Raw genomic sequence first — 22,580 nt, forward strand, 5'->3', positions numbered from 1 at the left:
CCCCCACAATTGAGATTGCTTTACCATAGATGCATGAGAAAATTGGAAAATTTTGTTTCATTTAAGGCTATCATTATGTGTTCGGTTGAAATCTAAAAATAGTGTTACAAAAGGTGGATGTTTGGTGTTTAGATCTAATTTCAGTTAAAATTGAACCAGGTGAGACTGGACAGATTATTGGACAGGCTGACAGACTGGCAAAAGATGGAGGAAATTCCATAAATAACCTTAACTCATCTTCTGCTGCCTATCTTTGTGTGATGTGAATAGTACATATATGTTCTATTATAATGTGCTTGTAAGAGTTAATGATGTGGACAGAATGATGTCTAGGCTATGATGCTACTTGGGGCATTTTTATGGTTAATAAGAGAAAAACTACTTTTTTTTTTGTACATAGATGATGGTTAAAATGGATAAATGTTTGCAGGTATGGTCCTTCTGTGATCCACATGGAAGATGATGATGACATTTTCAGTTCTTTGCAGAACTCGAGCTTAGACAACTGTAATAATAGATATGCTATAAATAGTTTTCTTTAGAGCTTTGTGTTTGCTTGATGATACTCTGACCTGTGTGACCTACTATTAGTATTTTTTATAGGAGCCTAAATTAAAAATAGCATTCAGGCAAAAAAAAAAACCCTGTATAGTCTATTGAGCTGGGTATTTTATTGAGGTATCCATAATGTGTTGTAATTAAAAAGAAAAAATGTATATAGGAGAAAAGAAATAGAGAGAAGACAGAAGGCTTTGAGTCATACTTAGATTTCCACTGTTCTCATGGCTAATTGTCAGTCAGTAAGACCCTGTAGCTGGTAACTAGTCTAAATCTGTTGTTAAGTATTAGGGAGTAGTCTGAGACTTGCATCAGGGACATATAATCTTATATGTGGTTATTAAGATTTTATTTTTTTTTTAAATTTTCCTTCCTAAGTGTTTGGGGTTGCTGTCTTTCAGCTATAGAATACTGAGCTAGATAAACCAAAAACTTGAATCGGGTACAACAAATAATAGCTAATCAATAATATGTTTTTACTTGACCAGTATTGGTCCCTGCTTCATATTAGTTTCTATACAACAGCATCCATTTTATGTTCTTTGGAGCCTCTAAACAGTGTGTGTGTGTGTGTGTGTGGGGGGGGAATTCTCAATGGTTTGCCTTTTTTTCTTTTTTTAAATTTAATTTGGCTATAAGTTTCTGATTAAATTGTTATCCTAAATGGTACTGCTACAAGATTTTTTTCCAGTTTGCACAGATTTTCACTCTGATTAATATTTTAATTCTGTATCTAGTGTGATGTAGTTAGTAGACGCTCGCAGCCACTCCAATTGCACTATTCCACTCCTGTCTGTGATGCATCCTGTTTAAAGACTAGCTTTTCCTCTGGGTTACACCATTTTAGATTTTAGTACTGAAGCATTTATGCTGTTTATTTCTTCAAAACCCTTTTGTAGTCTTGCTCACTCCTGCTGTAATGCTATAATTTGCTGGTTGTCTCAGAAGCGCTTTTTTTTTTTTTCCTCCAAGGAATGCAGAATTTGCACAGGTCATTTGCTCTTTGAATCTTGAATACTGTTATCTATTTATGCACTATCTCCAGAGGGCTAACAGCTTGCCACAACTTGCTAATGGAGTAGGGGCGACTTTGGTTTTGCCCATATAACTGGCAGGTTTTTGGATGTCAGCAGATGTCAGAGTGAATGGTATTTTCTCTGGTATTTACTTGTTGGAAATGTTTGTAGATTGTGACATCTCTTTCCACATTTTTTGTTGTGAATAACTTTTTTGTGTGTAACGTTTCTTCAGTAATGGAAGTTTTCCTTCAATCACCCCGCTACAGTCATTCGGGTACCTGATACAGTTTCTATTGAAACACCTCTGGAAGTCAGTGTAATCCCAGTGGCATTCATAACAACTGATGTCTGCTAAATGGGATTGCGAAGAAGAGCCACAGTTCATAAAACTCTATATGCCAAAAGCCATTTAGTGCTCCCTTTTAAGAGCCCCAACTGAGAAGATGCTGAGTTTTGTTAAGCTTGACAAAGTAACATCTCACTCCCCAGCCAAATGCTACTAGGTAGGTATGTTTTAACAACATTGTTGGAAAGAGTATTTTGATATGCTTAACAGTTTCTATTTTAAATGCACTTTTTCTTCAGAGTATGCAGAAATCCACACTCAGCCCTACTGCCTGCAGGGTTTTGCATGTTACTGTCTTTACTTTTTGACCTCTACGGGGTGGAAGTAACTTATATGCGCTTAAAAAGAACCGTGTTTGTGTATCTCGTTCCTTTGGAGTTATCTGCTTGGCTGGGAGGAGTTAAGGTAGAAAATCACAAGGAAATGCATAGCAAGGCTCTAGAAAACAACAGGAGAAGTATTGATTAGGAACAGCCTTTCCTGACTGCATCATTTCCATACCAAACCCCAGGTTGGAGGATCCTACTGACTGAAAATGCTGACTGAAGCAGGAAGGTGAGAGAACAGGTTGTGAGCAGATTGAAGCTGATAAAGAAATACAAGAACAGCAAGTGTCTGTCTGTCTGACTCAGCCCAAAGATGGGAGTCAGCTGATCTTACCCAAATTAGTCTCAGTGGATCAGAAATTATTTATTATCAGAGTCTGAGCTTTTGTAAGAAACTGTATAAAGGTCCTTTGTGTCAAGCTAGTATCCAGAATTTAAGGATCCTGATCATTGAATAAACTCTGTCTTGGAATGAAAGCAGAATTTTTGCTCAGTTAAGTTAGAGAGTCCCCATGGAAAGGGGTCCAAAAAGGGGTGGATGTGTTATCTTGCTGGCCAGGTCTTAACACAGTTGACAAATGCAGCAGGACCATGTTGTTTTCAGGCAAGGGAGGTACAGAAGCTCTGGCTGTTACCTAACGGGTGAATTTGAGATGGACCAACAGGGTCCAAGGCACAGGCAGACCCGTAACATCCTTCCTGTTTTATTCCTCTTCTACTGCAGAACATGGCCGCTGCAATGATCACATTTCTTGCGCTTTCATCCACATGCTTTTTCCTTCATTTTCTTTCTGCAATGCCTACTCACTGACCACAATATCTTGGTTTGCTAACATGCTTTTCATGACATACTAGATGTTATTCCCAAGAACATATATCGGTCTCCTTATGTTCCTTCCGTTCAGTTGGACATGTTTGTTGATTTGGTTTTGGTTTTTTGGGTTTTTTTTAATGATGAATGAGCTCCATAACATTTATCAGGGGTAGGCCTCATGGCAGATTTGTCACATCCATTAATAGTTAGAAATGCATAAATTATGGGTTCCTGCCAGTGTTCATAAAACTGTAGTTGTACTTTATTTTTCCTGGCTTCTGATCCACTGGGACTAATTTAATCCTTTTTTATTATTTCCTTCATTTGGAATTGCAGTATTAATCAAGTATTACAGTTGTCTCATCTGCACTTGTCTTTTCTGCTACTTTTCCCTCTTATGAACACTCGGATGCACAATGATTTTACTTTTAACCAGAGAACAAGATATTGTTGCTTCACGTTGCTTTTTCTTTTCCGAATTTGTACATTCAACATAGAAACAGAAGTCTTCTTCTTGTATTGCTTGCGGAAAATGTTATTACTACTGCACCATAGTCATGATCAAGCCTATGTTTTCTATTGATTAAAATTTCAAGTTTTTGAGAAAAATATATACCGCTTCCATCTGAGACTGGAGGACAGCCAGTATCTCAGAACAAAGAAGCTTGATTCCCGGTAAGGCTAAGTGCTTTGGACAGACCTCAGCAGGCTTCCCACCGCTGCAGAACGTAGAGAGAATAAAGCATTTCCAGTGCTGCCACTTTGGACCCTAGAGCAGCTGTTGTTGAATTAGAATTTAGAACCCTATATAAGAATTCATTTACTCAGTAAATTAAATGCTTTTATGTGAGCCTGGGTATATTTAGAGGTTGGTTAAGAGGCTCCCACAGTAGTCTGAGTATTTTTTCCCTCCATGCTATTCCTATTGTCACTAATATCTATAAATCTTAATTGAAATTACAGAGCTGACAGAATGTGCTACTCTGTAGTCAGCTGGTTTGAGGAGTAAGTCTCTGGTCCAGGGCCAGCAAAGGAATCAACATTGTTTAACCATTTCTAATTGCATTAAGGTTTGGAACAAGATTGTCACACCTCAAAGTTAAAGTTAAATACAAGTAAGGGGTGGAGGGGCAGGGAAAGTCCACTGCTCAGGGCTGGGAACACTCTGTGTGTGGCTCTGAATACTAACCCATTAACAGGCAAGATTTTTTTATTTGAATGCTTATTTCTTCTGACTGCATATTACCTAAGAACTTATTTTCATAGTTAAGTCTTAGAGAAGGATCTATCTAAAATGAGGATCTACGTATTTAATCACAGGTTGAACAATTTTGAGGTCGATGCCGGGGAACTGCAGAAGATACTTAGTACCTAGTGAATCACTGTAATCTTCCGTACATAATTTATGCTGTGGTTAATTTTTTGGTGACAAGTTTGGTGGCTGAGGTGCATGGCCAAGGTCAGTTGCAAAATGAAGGATTAGGATTTTGTGCAGGAATTAAATTGTATTATTCCAGCAGAGAAGGAAACATTCTGAATGACCCACATTGGAATTATGACTTAATTACGTTATTTATTTACTTATCGCTAATTAATGTAATTTCAGCTGTGCCTGTGTAGCACTTTCTCTCATGCTTCCACAATCCCATTACAATGAGTGCATCCATCTGTCTGCAGCAGGACTGTGGGATATGACCCTGCTAATCTGGTTCTGAAACTCCGCTGTAATTTTTCATTGTGTAGTTCAGATCTCTCTCCAGGTATTCATAAGTGGGGGGCAGGGGGAAGTCCTGTGAAGAATTATTCTTCTGCCCTGATTTTTTGTTTTCAGCTCACATTTTGGGTCAAGAATGCCTTTTAGACTAATTCTCATCCGTCCCCTAGAGCTCAATTTAACTTTTACAGCAAATACCACCTCTGCTGTGCCTCCTGCTCCGAGGTGTTTGCAGCTGTTAATATCTCTGTAAGTCTCGGTGAAATGAGAAGGTTTGTTTCTTGTGTTACTCCCCTATTTGAACTCTTATTGGGACTCTGCAGGCTCCACTGACAGAAGGTGCCCTCGTCCTGCCCCTGGCTTTATCACGCACTGACTATATTTAATCTCCCCCTCCCTGATGTGGTCTGAGGGCTTTAGCAAGCTGTTGCCATTTTCTTGAGGAGAAAGGGCTCTGGGGAGAGACAGGCTAGACTGATGGTGAGAGAGAGAGAGAGGAGGCTTTTAGCTACTTGTGTGCTACCGTCAAAGAAGAAAAACACCAAGAAGTTAGAATAAACAGGAAGAGTCTCCACAGACTTGACAGCTGAACTTCTGAATGAGCTGTAAAGTGCTTTTTAGCTCTTCTGTGCATTGGCATTTAACATGGCAACAGCTCTTGAAGATGAGCAGTTCTGGTGACTTCTAGTGCTCACCCAGAACACTATGGAAGGTATGAGGAAAATGCAGTTCTCAGGCTTTGCTTCAAGAAATCAGTGCACTTGGGCTTAATCAGCTCAAAGCCTCTCCTTCAGAGGAGAGCGCTCTCTATAAGCAAACATACAGAAAACTCCCAATCGCTCTTCCACAGAGGATCATACAGATTTGAAACAGATTACAGAATTTAATTGATCAGTCTCAAGGCTCTCTGTAAAAGTCAGTGTGTCTAGATTATGTCTAGATTGTTCTGGTGGGATGCTGAGTCCATAAGCTCTGTTTGAAATGTCTCATGGTGTTCCCCTGTGAGAACCTCAGCGTGGGTACAGACCATGGCAGTAGAGAGAGTTTAGCCCAACATGAAAAAAAGGCAAGGTGCATACAGTATCCAACTGGTAAGGCAGGGACCTCATGGCTGTCCCATTTACGCACAGAATATACCCATGAAGGCACAGGCACTTGTTGCAACACAATATGGAGGTATCTTGTTTGAGAGGTGTTGCTGTACAGAGATGCATCCTCCTCAGATAAATGTTTTTTGGTTTGTTTGGTTTTGGTTTGTTTGTTTAAAACACAGTGTGCTTTTACTTAAAAATGAGTAATAATGACTAAATAATAATTTAAAATAATGGCTAAATTTTGAGAGAGATTATTCTGTTATGCATTAATGGTGGGTTTTAAGAAAGCTCCCAAGTTCAAAGGGAAGTTTTTTCTTATATATCACCCTATACTTCTGAGCAGCAGATAGACACAGATGTAAGAAGGATAGATGATCAGATAGAGGAGTACAAATTAAGGGTTCTGCTTATGCCTTGTGTCATTACATGTGAAGGCATGCTGAAAGGGGGAAGGAAATAATGACCAACCCAAATACTTACTTAAAAAAAACCTTCAAAGAATATGCCCTATTTACTTTTATCAGTAAACACTTGGGATAGTCCTGTAAAGCCATTAATTCTTCATTATTTCTTCTTACAGTACATTACATACATACAGCACATGCACATTTGTGGAGAACTGTAAGAAAAATGTAGATTGAGAATGGTGGTGATATTCCTAAAGCCATACATTATTTAAGTCATGCTTCTTGAATTCTGATCTGGTGTCAGCTACAGGAGATGTATAGAAACTGGACTTGACCAGTATAGTCAGATGATTGACTCTGCTCTTGTCCCAAATTCTTATTTGCCTAAAACAGTTTTGCTTGGAGACAAAGCAGCTTTTCAGTTGTGTTCCTACTCCAAGTGAATGCTCTTATGGAGCCAATTTCTCTTGTTCTGTGAGGTTTTTCAGGGGGATTGAGCAGTTGTTCTTTGTTTCCAAGTTCAGGAATCTTAACTAACTCAAAGTAGCCTTTACCTTTCATCCTGGGTGTTTCCTAAAGACGTTTAGGTAGGTATCACTTTATAACATTTTTCCTCTGACTCTGCTTTCTGATGCTTAAACAAAAAACCAAATTTCCCTCTAGATTGAAAATCTATTACTGCAACCACTCTGGGATCTTTTCCTAATTTGTTCATCTTAAAATATACTCCATGCTTTATCTGGGCATGACTGGCTTTCCTTTTTTACCTTTTTATTGGGAAACTGGTTTGCATATAATCCAGACCTCAATTTTGCTGTGTTGTAGTTTTGTCTAATGCTTTGAGGAAGTGATCTTCCACAGATGAATCCCACATAAGTGAGTTCAGCTATTATAAAATGGACAGATTATTGTGTTCCAATACAAGTGAAAGGAAGGATTTCTTTAACTTTAATCCTTTTTTTCTTCCCATCACTTCTTTTTGTCATTCAAAGAGAACTCCAGAGTTCCATTTCAGTCAGGAGCTTTGTAATAATGGAAAAACAGAATTCCTTATATGATCCAGCAAAGCAGTTCCTTTGGGTGGTAATATGAATGCAAATTAGGACCATACACAGGGTTATCAAGACCACCCTAATAGTGTAAGATTGGTATTATTTTTAACTCCTTTTTATTGTTTAGAAGGCTTTTTGGTTTCACTGCCCTGTTTACCATCACAGCAGTCACTTTACCCACTTCCAAATAGAGCAAACCCAGTTCTTTGTTTTGAACACGGAAAGTATTTTACACAGCATACCACTGAAATATGGGGATTCTGAATATGAAGTATGCTTACAATTTCAGTAGGGTTCAATTTTCATTAAATCTGTCCTAGATGAAATCCCATGTGATGTATTCGTTCATGATTTTGCATTCTAAATCAAGAGCTATGCTGAAATCTGAAACTTTAAATCTTCTGTCAAAAGTGACAGTATAGGTATGGATTTAGCCAGTAGTTTGGCAAATAGTGCTTCTAGAACAAGAAATTTGAGGCTGAGAGTAGCCATCGAATTATCCAGATTCAATGAGGTTAAGGAAACTGAAGGCACTTCTAGGCTCATTTCTTATAAGTGATTTTCTGAAGAGAAGTTTTTCCTTTCCCATTACTGTCCTTGATAGATCTGTCATAGAAGTTAAAACATTTATCAAAACTGCTGCAGATCCTATGACCCACAGAATGAGGACCATCAGACTTTAATTGCAATAGCTGTGTAATTTCAGAACTTCCCTTCCCTTGTTCACCTACTCTCTGACCTTTATGTCAGCTTCTAATTTCCTTCTGTAATTGACTCTTTCTAGTACAGGAAACTATGGCAGCAGATGCATCTCCTTAATACGCTGTTAAGATCCAAACAGCGATGCCAAATGCCTAGCAAATTTACTTGTATCTCTTTTACAATCAAGTTTTTAGAGGGGGGGAAAAAAAAAAAAAAAAAGTCGTTTGAACAAGTTTCAGATGAAAAACGAGTAAGTTTCCCTAAATCTTGAGGTTGTGGGTGCTTTCTTTTTAATATGTAAACCTCACTTACTACACCATCTTCAATTTGTGCTGTAGACAGCTATTTGGTTGGAGACTTGCTCATTTCAGTGACACATGCTAATGGAAGCAAAACCCGAGTTTACTCCACAGGACAGCTAATCAATTGAGACAGGGCCTGAAGGAAGGAAGGAAGAGCCTCTGAGTGTACTCTGAGAATACTTGTGTATTCTCATCCAAAGTGAGGTTTCTGTATCATGCATATTTCTGTACCTTTTTCTATATCACGATACCTCTGTTTTTTTTCCTTGAAGACATTTCTGTTTCAGCACTGCCTTTCCCAGCATACCACTGTATTTATTGACTGATACAGGAGAGAGTGGTTTGTGGATTTACTCATGAATGCCCTTAGCTTACTGGGAAATTAGCAATACTAACAGTCAAAAACCCATGGATTTTAGTTCCAGGCTACTCCAGTTAGAAGTACTGTTTAAATAAATCAAAGTATCCGTTCATAAGATAATGTTGTTGGCAATTAGAACAACTGATTCGTATAAATAACCTACTACTTTTACACGCCTAGTAGCCACAAACTTAAAAACAAATACAGTTCGTTCTTGTCAATCTATAACCAAACAGTTTTACAAAACAGAGAAGAAAGTACACTATCAGGAGAAGAATTGTTGTAATTTTTCATGACCTATTTATGTCTGGGTTTCGGGAAACAAACCCTAATACACTACATTTGCTTTAGACATTGTACTGTCCTGTGGTGCATAAACCTTTTCTGATGGCCATGTCTCTTTTCTCACTTGTTCTTAAAATGTTTAGGACACTGGAGAGCAGAGGGCCAAGGCTTGGTCTTTACTCGGGTGTTTGCATCACACAATTGATGTCTGTATAGTATATTCAGAAGTCAAGAACAAAACCAATACTATAACGTCTGTTATTATGTATAGCTGTCAGTTGGGACTGAATCTGCATTCTGCATGACAAAATTAAATAAACCGAACGGAACTCAAATCTTATATTTAAAGCAACCTTCACCTTCTCCAACTGAAAAAGTTTTCTAGAGCTCACTCCTCCACAGCCACAGAGAGTCCATGGTGCTACAAAGGAGACTGGTGCAGAGAATGTTCATATGGAAAAGCTTAAGCCTGTAAATACTATGTAGTCCTATGGCACCCACTAAAAGCAGGACTCCTTACCTTTCCTTAATAGTCTATATTTTGTTTTTTAAAATAATCTTATAACAACTGAAGGGGCAGCCCTTTGCACTGAGGAAAGAACCAGTTGTTTTTCAGGGTTTAGGAGGCAGATAGATCACATCTCTATCCCTCTCTTAAGTATTACTAGGTTGGTCTATGAACTGCCGGAACAAACATGAGCTTCCACTTTCTTGTCTTTAATATCTTTTGTCTCTCATGCTATTTTAACCATCTTGGGTCTGGATGGGAATATGCGTCCATCTGGGAAACAGTCTACTTACTTTACCCTGTCTGTTTTGATTTCCCTTCCTTTCAAGACATCAGCTAGTACCATCCTTGTTGAAATCAACCGTGGCTTGAAGAACAGCTGTCTATGGAGATCAAGTATCCATCAACAGTTTCTCGTTAACTAAGTCACTTCAAGATGCTCCTTGAACTATTAAGGTAAGTGAAAAGTAGACACGTTTACAGAATTTTCTGAAATTTCACAAGTTGGTGAATATTTTACACTCTTCCATGCCTGGCAAGATAAATTTACTGTCTCTGAGAGAGTGTTTTAGGAAAGACCACATCCAAATAGGACTGAAAGAACAGAAGTGCAATCCATATGACTTACCAATATAGTAAAGCGCAAAATGAGAACTTTGATGTAGCTATTATGCATACGAAAGAGTACAGGAAGTTGTTATGATTTAATAAGAAAAAAAGCTGTGAAGAACTGCTGGGCTAAAGCTGTCATACATAAGAAACTGGCATGCACGATCTTCACTCTCCTTGGATCAAAACATTCTAGCACTCCAGAAACACTGTGTACTAATCAGACTGTAGTAAAAATTTGCTGGAAATCAATAACAATATCTAAATTTTCTTGATTTTTTTTTTTGGGGGTGGGGGTGATATGTTTCTATCTCTAAAAGTGTTCATCTTGGATACCAACTTAATACAGGTAAGCATCTAGAATCCCTGGACTATGGTTCATAGCTACACCACTCAGTGTAAGTACAGAGTATTCTGAGACTGTACCGAATTGATCGATAACCCTCCCGAAACAAGTGTCTCAGTCCTGGAGGTATCTGCCTCTCTCCATGTGATCAAGGGAGGCTACAGGACATAGCATAGACCAGACATCCAGATTAGGAAGCTGAAGTTACACAAGGTTACTATTTGTGTAGGAGTCTTAATTCAGGCTAGTTTTGTCCAAGATCAAGAAGTCTCCTGGTGTACATGGCATTGTGTCATTGGTCAAGTAATTAATTTTTCAGTATCACAATCCATGAAGACTTCACAAAATCCCAAAAGACCTGTCTCTAAAATCATAAACTAGATATGCAACATGATGCTTAATACATTTGATTTGGTATCTTTTGTCCTTGGTTCCAACCCTTTGGAGTACCTAGGACAATCCAGGTATCTCTTACAGTTAAACGTTAAAGTGCTGAACTAAATGAAACTCGTAATTCCTTGAGGAGGCCAGAGGTTTCTTCCATCTTTTGGGAGATGCTAGATTGGCATTAGGAAAAGGAGGCTCACTGACTGAAAGTTACACAGGCTCACTTCCTTTTAATTTTTCAGAAAACACTGGATTTGGAGAGGATAGGAGATAGTGTGGGAGATCTATTGCTTTTATTATACATTATGGATATGCCTCCTGATAGTAACTCAGAGCAGAATCTTTACAGGGCCAGCAGCTCTTTGAAATCATAAAATTATTTTAATTGCAGTCTTTTCTTGATCTTCCTCACTGACTTTTCTCCCAACTACAGCTAAAACAGGGTACTGAAGGTACTTCTGAAATTCAAAAGGAAAAGAATAATACTCATTCCTTTTCAGTGACAATGACAGAGCTTTGTATGCCTGTCTTTAATCCGAGGGATTTCAGATTTGCCCACTCTGAATTCACAATGATGAAGGGTGACCCAGGCCAAGTGCCAGAATGATTCAAAGCAGCTGACATGTAGAGAGGTGTTCTCTCCCATCTATATATTTCACTCATAGGAAATAACTGCAGGTTCGTATCGAAGTGCTCCACTAGATAGCTTTGGTGGTTCAAGAGCTCAAAAAAGAGTTATCCTAGTCTTGTACTGTCTTCTACCTCAGCAAGTTCTTAAATAAATATCGTTGAAAGAAGAGGTATATTTTTTGCAAAGATGAATAGGTTTAGCATCTAGAATATAGCCAGAAAAAGAAATACATTACATTCTTCTTTAGACTGACTTAGAGATCTACTCAGCACGTTTCCTGTTTCATAAATGCTGTTGTCTGTGTACGTCTACAAAGGCCTCACTTAAACATCATAGTTCCAAGAGAAATGGATAAGATCAAGTTTTCATGCCTACAGTGTCTCTGAGCCAGTGATGGGGGGGAAGAAAAGCATAGAAAAGAGCAAGTAGCAAGAAAATAATAGAAACTTAAACAGCAAATGTATTCTACAAGTTGTAAGACAGCACCAGGAAGCGCTGGAAGCAGCTTCAGTGAGCTGGAAATGTGCATTCACATGCAAAGCTGTGAGTCAAATGAGGTACAGCTGAAGGAACAGATTTGGTAAAAGCTCAGATGGAAGGGAAGGGAAGAAGTAATACACAACCAACACATAATAGGATGCGTGTTTTGTCTGATATAATAGCACCTCTTTGACTGAATGAGAGGTAGAAATGGTAATTAGACATGGCTTGAGACATGCTGGGCGAGCTGAGCGATGGGAAATAGCAGAAGAGATTAGTTTCTCCAGGGAACACACAACATGCATCAGCCTAGCTCGACAGCCTTGCTTCTGCACCACCTTTGTTTACAGTGCAGCTGCTCCCAGCCGTCAAAGAAAAACTCTGTATGATAATCTCTAGGCATATCACTATTATTAATTTACATATATTGAGGAAAGTATGAACTGACAACCTCTTCCCTGGCTACGGTTTCTTAAGCAGACAAGAGAAAAGATTTTTATATTCAGCCTAAAAAGTGTTTTTGCTACTGCAACTAATGTCCAGTCCAGAATTACTATCTTGATAGAGATTTTAAATGATACTTTCTCAGCCATATAAAGAAAGTATTTGTCCCATCATATTATCAGAAGGTTAGCAATTGCCAAAAGTGGCGATAATGTTTACTTTTTTTGTAGTTATATCCTGTACCTTCATATATAGGCTAAACGTTGAGTCTGTCCCTTTTGTAGGAATGAAAAGCCATTGATGCCTGAGGATGGAGAGCAAATTGATCCGATACCTGGGGAAGATACAGTGTTTTTAACTGTAGCATTGTCTGCATTGCCATTTCTTACTATAGATAAAAAGGTTAAGGAAAAAAGACTAAAACTCTAGTTTTAGTTAGATGTAAGTTGTCATTGCTTTAGCTATGTATTTAATTCCCTTAGAGATCCTTTCTAAGTATTTTGTTCCTCAAATTGCTAGTCTAATTGACAGAGACTGACTGTTACAATGGCAGACTAAACTAAATTCCCATTCTACACAATCTAGAAAGCCTCTGCAGGAAACAGATGTTTGATGGACAAAACAGGAAAATTGGTCCTCAGCTAAGGGAGAACAGGTAGACTTCCACTTTCATGACTGTCACTTCTTTTCTTCTACTGAGTGCTAAATTTCAGTAATTTCTTTGAACCCTCAATCTTTTGTCCTTATCATTATTTCCTTAAGAATTTTTAAGGAGAACTCCCTGGGGATTATAATGTGAATTCTTTTTAGATTAAGAGCTTTTGTTTAAATAAACTTTCCCCTTTTCATTAGAATCACTTTGCTCTTGTTAATTAAAACCAACCTTTGGAGTATAATAGCAATCACAACCTGATCTTCCGCTCTGCATACTGAACTGGGACACCTGCTCGAGTTCAGAGTGCTATAAAGAATACTTTAACTACAGTTTCAACATGATCTTAGGCCTTTTGAAAGGGGGAGAACTAAGCATGCTGATTTTGAAGCACAACTTGCTAAACATTTTGCAGACATTTCCATGAAATATCCAAGATATCACGCTCCAAAGAACTTGAATCGAATGTGAAACTGGTTGTAAAAATCAGTGAGATGGCCCTGAAGGAAAATTTATTCTGTTAATAGAGGCAGCTGCCATACAAATACATTAATTTCCCTTGTCAAGAAATTAACTGTTTTCTAGCTAATATTGTTTCCATGCAAAACTAAGCTGCATAATCCTTGTGAAATGAGAATAATTCTAGTCAGAAAAAAACATGTTTTATGAAACACACAGCTCAATTATCTAGCCATACTAGAAAGTCCTCTTTCTAAACATGAAAACAAATGCCTTAAATACTGTAACTCATGCTTTAACACAAAACCTTTCTCCTGACTTTCATTAAGTTACTGTGTGTTCAAGGCATGGGTGCCATGAAGTCTTACAATGCATGGAGAAGGGAGAAAAAGAAACCCCACAACAAAAATGCACCAGAAAATCTTATGGTCAAGGCCTTACTTATGTTGAACCAGATTACAGACTCGTGTTTTTTGTCCTAGCTGTATGTTCAGACTCACCCTGCATATAATCAGACTCATCCCTAGCTGAGTTTGAGGGATCCTAAGCAGAAGAAAAATGTTCAAGATGGAAGCTTGGTTTCATACACTTAATTTTGGAGCATGGAGAAAGGCACTTGTCTTATGGGTAAGGCTAGGACATCAGGCTATTTTTTATTAGGACAATATACGTAGTTCATCAGCTGATAGTGTAATTCTAGTCAATGAAGCTACTGCCAGTTTAGGTAAGTTAAGGATCCTGTCTACAGTTCTGTGTTTTTCTTTCCCACCTACCCTTCTGTGGAGGGTCTGGAGCAATTGTCTGCTTTGGAAATGAGAACAGTGAAGTGCAAGTCCTGTATCTCACTGACAAATGGAGCCTGGAGCAAATAGCCTGGGGAAGCCTCCAAAATGAGATGGTACTCTGCTTGTCATTAATTAAATGCAAATATATATATATATATATATATATACAAAGCACTAGGTTTCCAAGGTGGCAAAGCTAGGAAAAACATGACAAAATAAGCTGGGCTGTGCTCCACATATGTCAACTTTAAGCAATTATATTTTAAGGTGAGGGAAAGATTTCTGTGTTCTGCTCTGCATTATTTGAAAGCAGTTTTTAAGGAAGAGATTAGTAGAAGGAAAGCAAGTCATGGACATAATGGTCAAGAGGAAAAAGGAAAAGCAGTCTAAGATGAAGTAGCTATTTTATTTTCCTTCAAGCTCTGTTTAAATAGTTAAGCAAGACTAAAACAAACAAAAAAAAAAAAACAAAAAAACAAACCAAACCAAATCTGCCCAAACAAACAAAAAACCCCCACCCCAAACCCAAGCCTAAAACCCACCAAACCAGCAAAAACAAAAACTCAAACCAGAAGAAAAACCCCAAAACACCAAACCCCACACGTTGCAACTTATCTACCACTTAGCCTGACTGACTTACTCTACAGCAACTTAATACAGAGTCAAGTAACTTCTCCCTGCCATCCTCCACCAGTTTATTAGAGTTGTGTCATACACCTCAAAATTAGTGACTGGTTTAATTAGTGGCTGTGGTAGTTTGACCTTGGCTAAATGCCAGGTACCCACCAAGTCACTCTATCGCTTTCCCCTTTTCCCTTTGTTTTCTCAACAGGGCAAAGAGGGGGAAGAAAATAAGATAGACCAACCCTTGTGGGTAAGACAAAAGCAATTTTAATATAAGCAAAGCAAAGGTCTGCATGTGGAAGCAAAAAACCCAAAAAACTATTTATTCTCTCCTTCCCATGGGCAGGCGCTGTGGGGCCTTCTCAGGATCAGGGCTCCCATACGCGGAGTGGTTGCCTCTGAGGACCAAGGGTGACCCCAGCCCCTTCCTCCTTTTCCCCAGTTTTACACTGAGCAGACGTCACATGGTCTGGAATGTCCCTTTGGTCGGTTCGGGTCAGCTGTCCTGGCTGTGTCCCCTCCCGAGTTCTTGCCCACCCCATCCCACTGGGGGGAAATGTCGGGAAGAGCCTTGGTGCTGTGTAAGCACCGCTCAGCAGCAGCCACAGCACCAGGGCGCTGCCAACACCCTGCTAGCTCCCAGCATAAACCACAGCACCGTGAGGGCTGCTGGAGGGGAAAACCAGTTCCAGCTCAGCCAGACCCAGTACAGAATCATGATTTCTGTTGACAGGTTTAAGAATCATGACCCTATGGCTTCACCTCTTGCCCTGGGGTTGGAGCAAGCATCTTGCTGGAAGTCTTCTAACAGTTCAAAATATGTCTCAGGGCTAGTAGCATATGACCCATTTAAAATGATTAAATAGTAATTTTCCATTCAAACTGCTCTCTACCTCCTATTTCTTTTATTAGCTGCATCTTCAAAGATAGCTTTGTGTGCAACTAAATTATTCATCATTTTTTAGGATAAGATAGAACTTTTAAAAATACAGATACTCACAGCAGAAGTGGTAGTGTACTTTGGACCTAGCAATTTGTTTGCAAAACATTCAGATTCTTCACTGGAACTTACCAGAAAGTGCAAATATAGACTCATTTATCACAATCTTAAATTCTACATGTTTCTTTAAATGCTGATTTTTTGCAAAGGCTTTAATTCCCCATATGGAGGCACTAAGCACCAGCCCATTTTGTTCCTGGCAAAACTGGAGAAAAGCTTATTTCAAATTTCTAATTAAAATTCATTCTTGCTGCGTAAGGAGCCCTGATGGGATTCCTCAGGGTAGTTGGATGGGTTTCTGATTGAATTACAACTGGCCCGATTGCGTGAATATTTCATTTAAATGTTGTGAACTGAAACAGCAATTAATGACAACCTGAATAATAAAAAGCACTACTTTACCTTCAATCCTCTCTTCTCCCACAGTTGATTCAAATTAGATGCTTAGTCACTGGGAAAAAAAAAAAAACACAACAAAAAACACAACCAACAAAAAGCCAAGCAGGAGTCACTATATAGGAAGAGGAGATGACTGCAGTTGTTATTCTTGAAGTCAGAAACACTTTGCCTGGGGATGATGATCGTATGTGACACTGTTGCAGAACCACCCTCATGAAGCATGACTGTGCTCCTGATCTGCCATTTATTCAATATCCTACACTAACTTTAGTTTCTGTCCAATCTCACCAAATGTCATTTCATTCTGTCTTCTCATCTTGCATTTATCAATATCATCACCAGTTTTGTTTTTTTTTTTTTCCTAGAGAACCACAATGCCCATAGGTTCAGTGGGGAACATTTGCTAATCTGGTTAAAAATTCTGAAACGGATTGCTCAAGCCCTAGTCATGGGCTTTTGGGTGAATTACCCATACTTACAAACAAACATTTTGGCTAGGCCAATTGGAGTGATTTTGGCTTGGCCAACTGAAGGCCACTTAGAGTGATCCAGCTGTGTCTGATTCTCTGGCTGGATTACAGGTGTCTCCTGAAGCATATAGGCATATAAACTGCTTCTTGGGGTGAAAATATAAGAGTTTGGGAAGCCTTATAGCAAAACTGAATGCTGGGAGTTGATAAGGACATGCAGTTTCTTCTGATTTGTTCTGGAACGCCACTATTGACAACTTCAACAGGTTCTGTATGCACCTTGCCTTTGGAGAACCTGCTGTTCTTGTTTCTGTAACTTTGTCAGTCTTAAAATTAAAAAGCTCATGAGAATTGGTCTAAATCTGGCCCACGTTCCACTGTCTCAAAAATATTAATGGTAGTTGATAGGATCTTGACAACTGGAAGAAAATAAGTATATTAATGCTAACATTTACTCTTAATTATTAGTGATCCACAGCGTTAATCACAAATTTAGTGTCAACTTGATTAACATAATTGTAACAGCACAGTGACAAAATCAGAATAAGTTATTAGTAGGACTAATGTGTTCCTATTATAGCATTTTCAATGACTGTGTCAATATCCACAGTTTAGGATAAAACCCCTCCTTGTGTTCCCATGTCAGGAACAGCTCAAATAAAGCTAACAGAAAAAAAAAAAAAAAAAAAAAAAAAAAAAAAAAAAAAAAAAAGCTCAAGACAGAGCCAGTGAAAAGGACAGGGAATAAATCCACAACTTAATTAGTCTTCTGCAGCAGCCGTGGTGATTTCGTATGGAAAATGGAGTCAGCACAAAACACTGCATGAGGATCGATGTCACAAGCATCAGAGGCAAGGGTATGGGCTTATTCTGGCAGCTGCAAACTGTTCTGGTGCTCTGTTCCCTGCAGCCACAGAAGAACATCCTTCACTTTGTCTTATTAGTGTGGTACCATCTCATGGGCTGATTCTTCCACAGCAAAATGAGCCTCCGCCTACTTAATTTCAGTATTCCTCAAACTGATTGGCAGTTGGAAATACACCAAAATTACATTTAATTAGTTAATGATGCCATTCTAGATTTTGGGGCTTCCTTCCTAGTGGCAAAATTCTCTAGGTTATAGCAAATAGTAATAATGTAATTTTATATCTTTATATAGCTATAACTATATCGTTTATCAAATACAATTTGAAGCATATTCTGCATATGACACTAAATTTGCAGTTTATTGTTCTTTTTCTACAGGATAAGCATCACACTTAAAGGGTGTTTATAAAGCATTTCCCTCCCTGTACAGTTTATCCTTTGGTTTTGAGCTACTATCCTTACGTTAGGAGCAGTTTTCTCAAATGTATTCTGCCTGAATTTCTGTCTGGTTTTGGTTACAAACAAATCCAAAATCCGAAAGCAAAACTCAGCTGAAAAGAATATGGTTTGAATTTAAGAAAAAGTTCTCACAATAAACCATAAGGTTTTTATGATGGTTTTTGTACAAGTCTGTGAGTTGACCTTAGTACTGCTGGGAGTAAACCACAAATTTAGTCTTAGGTGCTGGTAAAAATGGAATTTATAAACTAGAAACTGTAGTTTAGACCAAAATCTCACACAAATTAGTTCTATGCATCAATGGTCTAAACTACATTTCAAATCACACTTCAGCTGTAATACTGATCTCAAACTTCCACCAACATTGAAAACATCCAGACTGGATTTGGATTCTATACCTACAGGTATCTTCAGAACAACCTTTAGGAAATGTTTAGCCACGGATCCATTTTATTACAGGCTGTTTAAATTTTAAAAATATATTTGAGGATCAGTTTGGTTCAAGCCAGACTTTGGCTTCTAGGGGAACGAGATGAAATATAGGTGGGCAGGCAGGAGCTAAAATCATACATTTAATTCGAGAGCCAAACACTGCAAATTGATTTTATTTCTGTTCTGAAATTTAAAAAAAAAAAAAAAGGAAAATACCTGGCTTTAAACTCCTTTAAAAGTGAGTGGGCACAGATTTGATGTTAAACTTGGTATTTGAGCTGTCTGTGATAATTCGTGTCTCTTTAAGTGAAGCTTTGATGTCAGATTATTGCCTCTGCATGCACTGATATTTGTCAAAGTCCCATTTTGACTGTGCATTCAAATTATGTGATTGTTTGGTGGGTGGGGTAATTTTCTGAGGGGATGTGTTTGATTTAAACTTCCAAGAAGTACTGACTTTGTAAGAGATATTTTAGTGAGAGTAACATACTCACTGCCTTAAGTCTGATTCTGTTTAAATATTGCCCTAGACAAGATTATAAATTCCTCTAATAAGAAAACTGCCTCTTAAGGACAGTTGTTGCTTTACTGACAAAGAGTTTTTTATCCCCATGCCTAAGTGAAGATCACTGAGCTAATGCTGGTCAGTCCTCCTGAGTGGAGTGATAGCATGCCTGTGGCAGACTTCATGGCTGCGTTGGTGTGCTGAGGCAGCTGCACCGTGTTGGGGATCATAGCTGACTTTTCTGCACTGCAGTCCTCAGAGCTGTTTAGAACAAGAGGGAATGGCATCAAATTGTGCCAGGGAAGGTGTAGGCTAGATATTAGGAAGGATTTCTTTACAGAAGGGGTTGTTGGGTGTTGGAATGGGCTACCCAGGGCAGGGGGGGGAGTCCCCATCCCTGGAGGGGTTTAAGAGTAGGGTCGACATAGTGCTGAGGGATCTGGTGGAGTTGGGAACGGTCAGTGTGAGGTTCATGGTTGGACTGGATGGTTGATTCTTGGACTGGATTATCTTCAAGGTCTTTTCCAACCTAGACAATTCTGTGATTCTGTGAATGTTCCTGGGGCATGCCAAAGGAGTTTTTTGTGACAGTCAATTTTGCACAGTGGTATATCCAGCATCCTTAGATGGTGGAAGCTACTCAGGGAGTCTCCTGAAAGAGGACTGCACTCTTGGTTATAAGAGTTGGAGTTACACTTATTTCCCTTTTGTCACCTTCAGCCAAACCTCAGAGATATTCAAAACCCATGGACATGGTCCTGGACAGCCTGCTTTAGCTGACCCTGCTTAAGCCAGGAGTGGCTGAACTAGTTTTTCTCCAGAGGTTTCTTCCATCCTCAATGATTCTATGATACCTATCAAGGAATGACAGGTCACACAGGTCACAACCTGTCACAGATGCTGTGGCTGGGCTTACACCAACAGCTCATTTGTTATCACTGGGATGAAAGTTGTCTGCAGACAAACCCCCCAGCCAGTGAAGTTACATGGGTTGTAGAGAGGGGAGTAGGAAAGGTACAGATGGTAGAGAGATGCTTACCTCCCATCCCTGGAAATCACTCAGCCATCGCCACCAAACTGAATTTTGCTAACCTGTAGATGGGCAAAGAAGAAAAATATTATTTTGCCTAGATGATGAAAAGCCTGGAAAACACACTCTTTAAAGTGCACCACACATTTAAGTTGTGCTGCTGAAATGTTTTACTGAGTCTGAATCCCCCACAACTCTGCATTATGTTTTCGTTCCCTGTGGTTTTAGATATGACCTTAAAAAAACGTGCTGAACAACAGTATAAGACTAAAACCTTATTTCTAGAGAGAACCAGTTTAAAGATTTGCTAACTTTGTTTTTCGTATGGAAAACATTTTCATCCATCTTTATATTTAAACTATTTCAAATAAGTTTCATTTTGGAAACAGGAGAAACATTAAAAGCATCCTGTTTGACATTTCTGAGAAGAGAGCATTTTGATTTTGATCCAAAACAACATGTCTAATTTAAACTAAAAGTTCCAGAAAATTCGTAAGAGGTCAGATTAGGGTGATATTTTTTTTGTTTTAATCAAACCCAAAAGAATTTAAGTTGCCCAAGACCTTAGAGCTTTCCTACATGAAATTCATTTTACAGGCAACCTAAAACTCCTTTTGTTTGGAAACATAAGAAAAAATATTCTTTAAAAGTCATAAAACTTCTCACTAAACAAAAAGCCTGTAATTCACCCCCATTTCTTTTACAACAAAAGCTGCCACATTTGTGGCATTAGATTGATGTTTCAAAAATCTACAGTCACTCATAAATTAATATAAAACATCATTTTAGCAATTTACCCATCAGAAGTATCCTGCAAATGAGTATGTACAGGTATATATATTTTTTAAACCTGTACTCCTTGCATCTTCCCAGGTATTAAATATTCTATTTATTTTCTAGTTGAATTTAGAACTCTTGGAATTGTAGACCCAGGATTACTCTAAAAAGTCTCTCCAGTTTTACATGACTGCAGCCCTTTATCTAGTCAGATTAACTCCATTGATGACAGGAAGGAAAATTTGTTTGTCTGCATAGGCAGGCTGCAGGTTACAGGTACAAAAAATGAAAGATGGATAGCCTCCCCTGTCTTACATTCAGCAGGCACACAGCTCATTAGACTTTTGATTGTAGCATTTTTATTTGTAGAAATGAGTCAGAGCCAGCTAGACAGATGTATTTTCAGAGCCCAGTTGGAAGTTCTAGTGCCAATACTTAATCTGTCTTTTCATTGTATTAACAGAAAACTCGGCAAAATGAATGTAAAAATCACATAATGATTATCATAACTTATAAATTACACTAAGCTTTTGTTCATTTTTTATAAATAAGGAGAGACAAGATGAGTTAATGTAAAAAAAAGTGGTCACACCACATTCTTTATTTCTCTGCTTCCCTAATATATAAAACCATTTCTGTTAGAAGGAAAAATTCTGAGCTCTCAAGGCTGTAATGTAAACATTTTCAGTTTCTAATGCACTATCAGCTAGATTCACACAGGGACTCAACTATTTAAGTGCCACTTTAAACACATAAACCCATATTTAGATCCTCAACACCCTGCTCAGCTGCCACTCTGAAGATAACTAAACTTCTGTGGCTCCTTGTTTGCCACTAGACAGGCACAATGCAGCACAGCCCGAGTCCTGCCGGTGATTAAGCTGCTTGGTGTCTAGTGCCTGGGCATCCTCCACCTTGGGCATTTCTCCTCCTAGATTGAAGAATGACCCAATGAGACACTTGTGGTTCAAATACTCCAGATGCCTTTGACTTCCCAGAAGACATATGCTGGCTGAGATATTCTCTTTTTCCCCAATATCTCCATCACTGAGGTGCTCATCTGCACATTTTGGTGAATAGAACCAGTCACCTTTCTCTCAAGAGAAGTTACTAATCATCAGTCTTCAGATTTTCTCCCACTGTGGCCCAGCAGCTATGAAAGACAGTGTGTTTCACCTTTGTTCCATCCTCAAGACTCTTTCTATTCGTACCCTGTTCCTAACTAGCCCTTCTGAAGGCACACAGCCCTCTGCCAATGTACAAGATCAGTCCTGCCCCTAAGGCAACTTGGACAGCACCTAAACTGGGGTGTCAGTGAGGACTCTGTTTTGCAGCTGCACCCTACATCTCCCCTTCTGTCCTGTGGTCTTTCAATAGCACTGCTGATTTACTTATTTTATCACAGAACAGCTTTTGACAGGGTGGAGACACTGCACGGGAAAAAGTGAGTCTCCTGCTTCTCAGCCTCATGAAAACACTCAATCCATAAAATACCTACTTCAAACCCCTCTGACTTCAACCTCCCAGCTCCAAACCACTCCTGAACAGCCTAACACTTTGTAGAAGACTAAAAGCCACCAAAAAAAAAAAAAAAAAAAAAAAAAAAAAAAAAAAAAATGCATCACAACCACCACCATTTCCTAGCCATCTGCGATAAGCAGTGAATCAGGTGACAATGTCCAGATAGCTCAAGGAAAATAGTTCCAACCATTACGTGTTAGGATGCAAAACACTAA

At 38.7% G+C, this 22,580-nt stretch overlaps 1 long non-coding RNA gene across 1 annotated transcript in view; it reads left to right on the forward strand.

Moving 5' to 3' along the window:
- Nucleotides 1-9,817: 9,817 nt before the first annotated feature.
- LOC113480788 overlaps nt 9,818-22,580 on the forward strand; it is a 32,098-nt gene continuing 19,335 nt past the window's right edge. The window contains exons 1-2 of the long non-coding RNA XR_003398529.1: nt 9,818-9,944; nt 16,332-16,597. This is a non-coding gene — a long non-coding RNA (uncharacterized LOC113480788). The remainder of the gene's footprint in view (nt 9,945-16,331; nt 16,598-22,580) is intronic.

Source organism: Athene cunicularia (genome assembly GCF_003259725.1).
Source record: "Athene cunicularia isolate RWA chromosome 5 unlocalized genomic scaffold, athCun1 chr5_part1, whole genome shotgun sequence".
Taxonomy (NCBI): domain Eukaryota; kingdom Metazoa; phylum Chordata; class Aves; order Strigiformes; family Strigidae; genus Athene; species Athene cunicularia.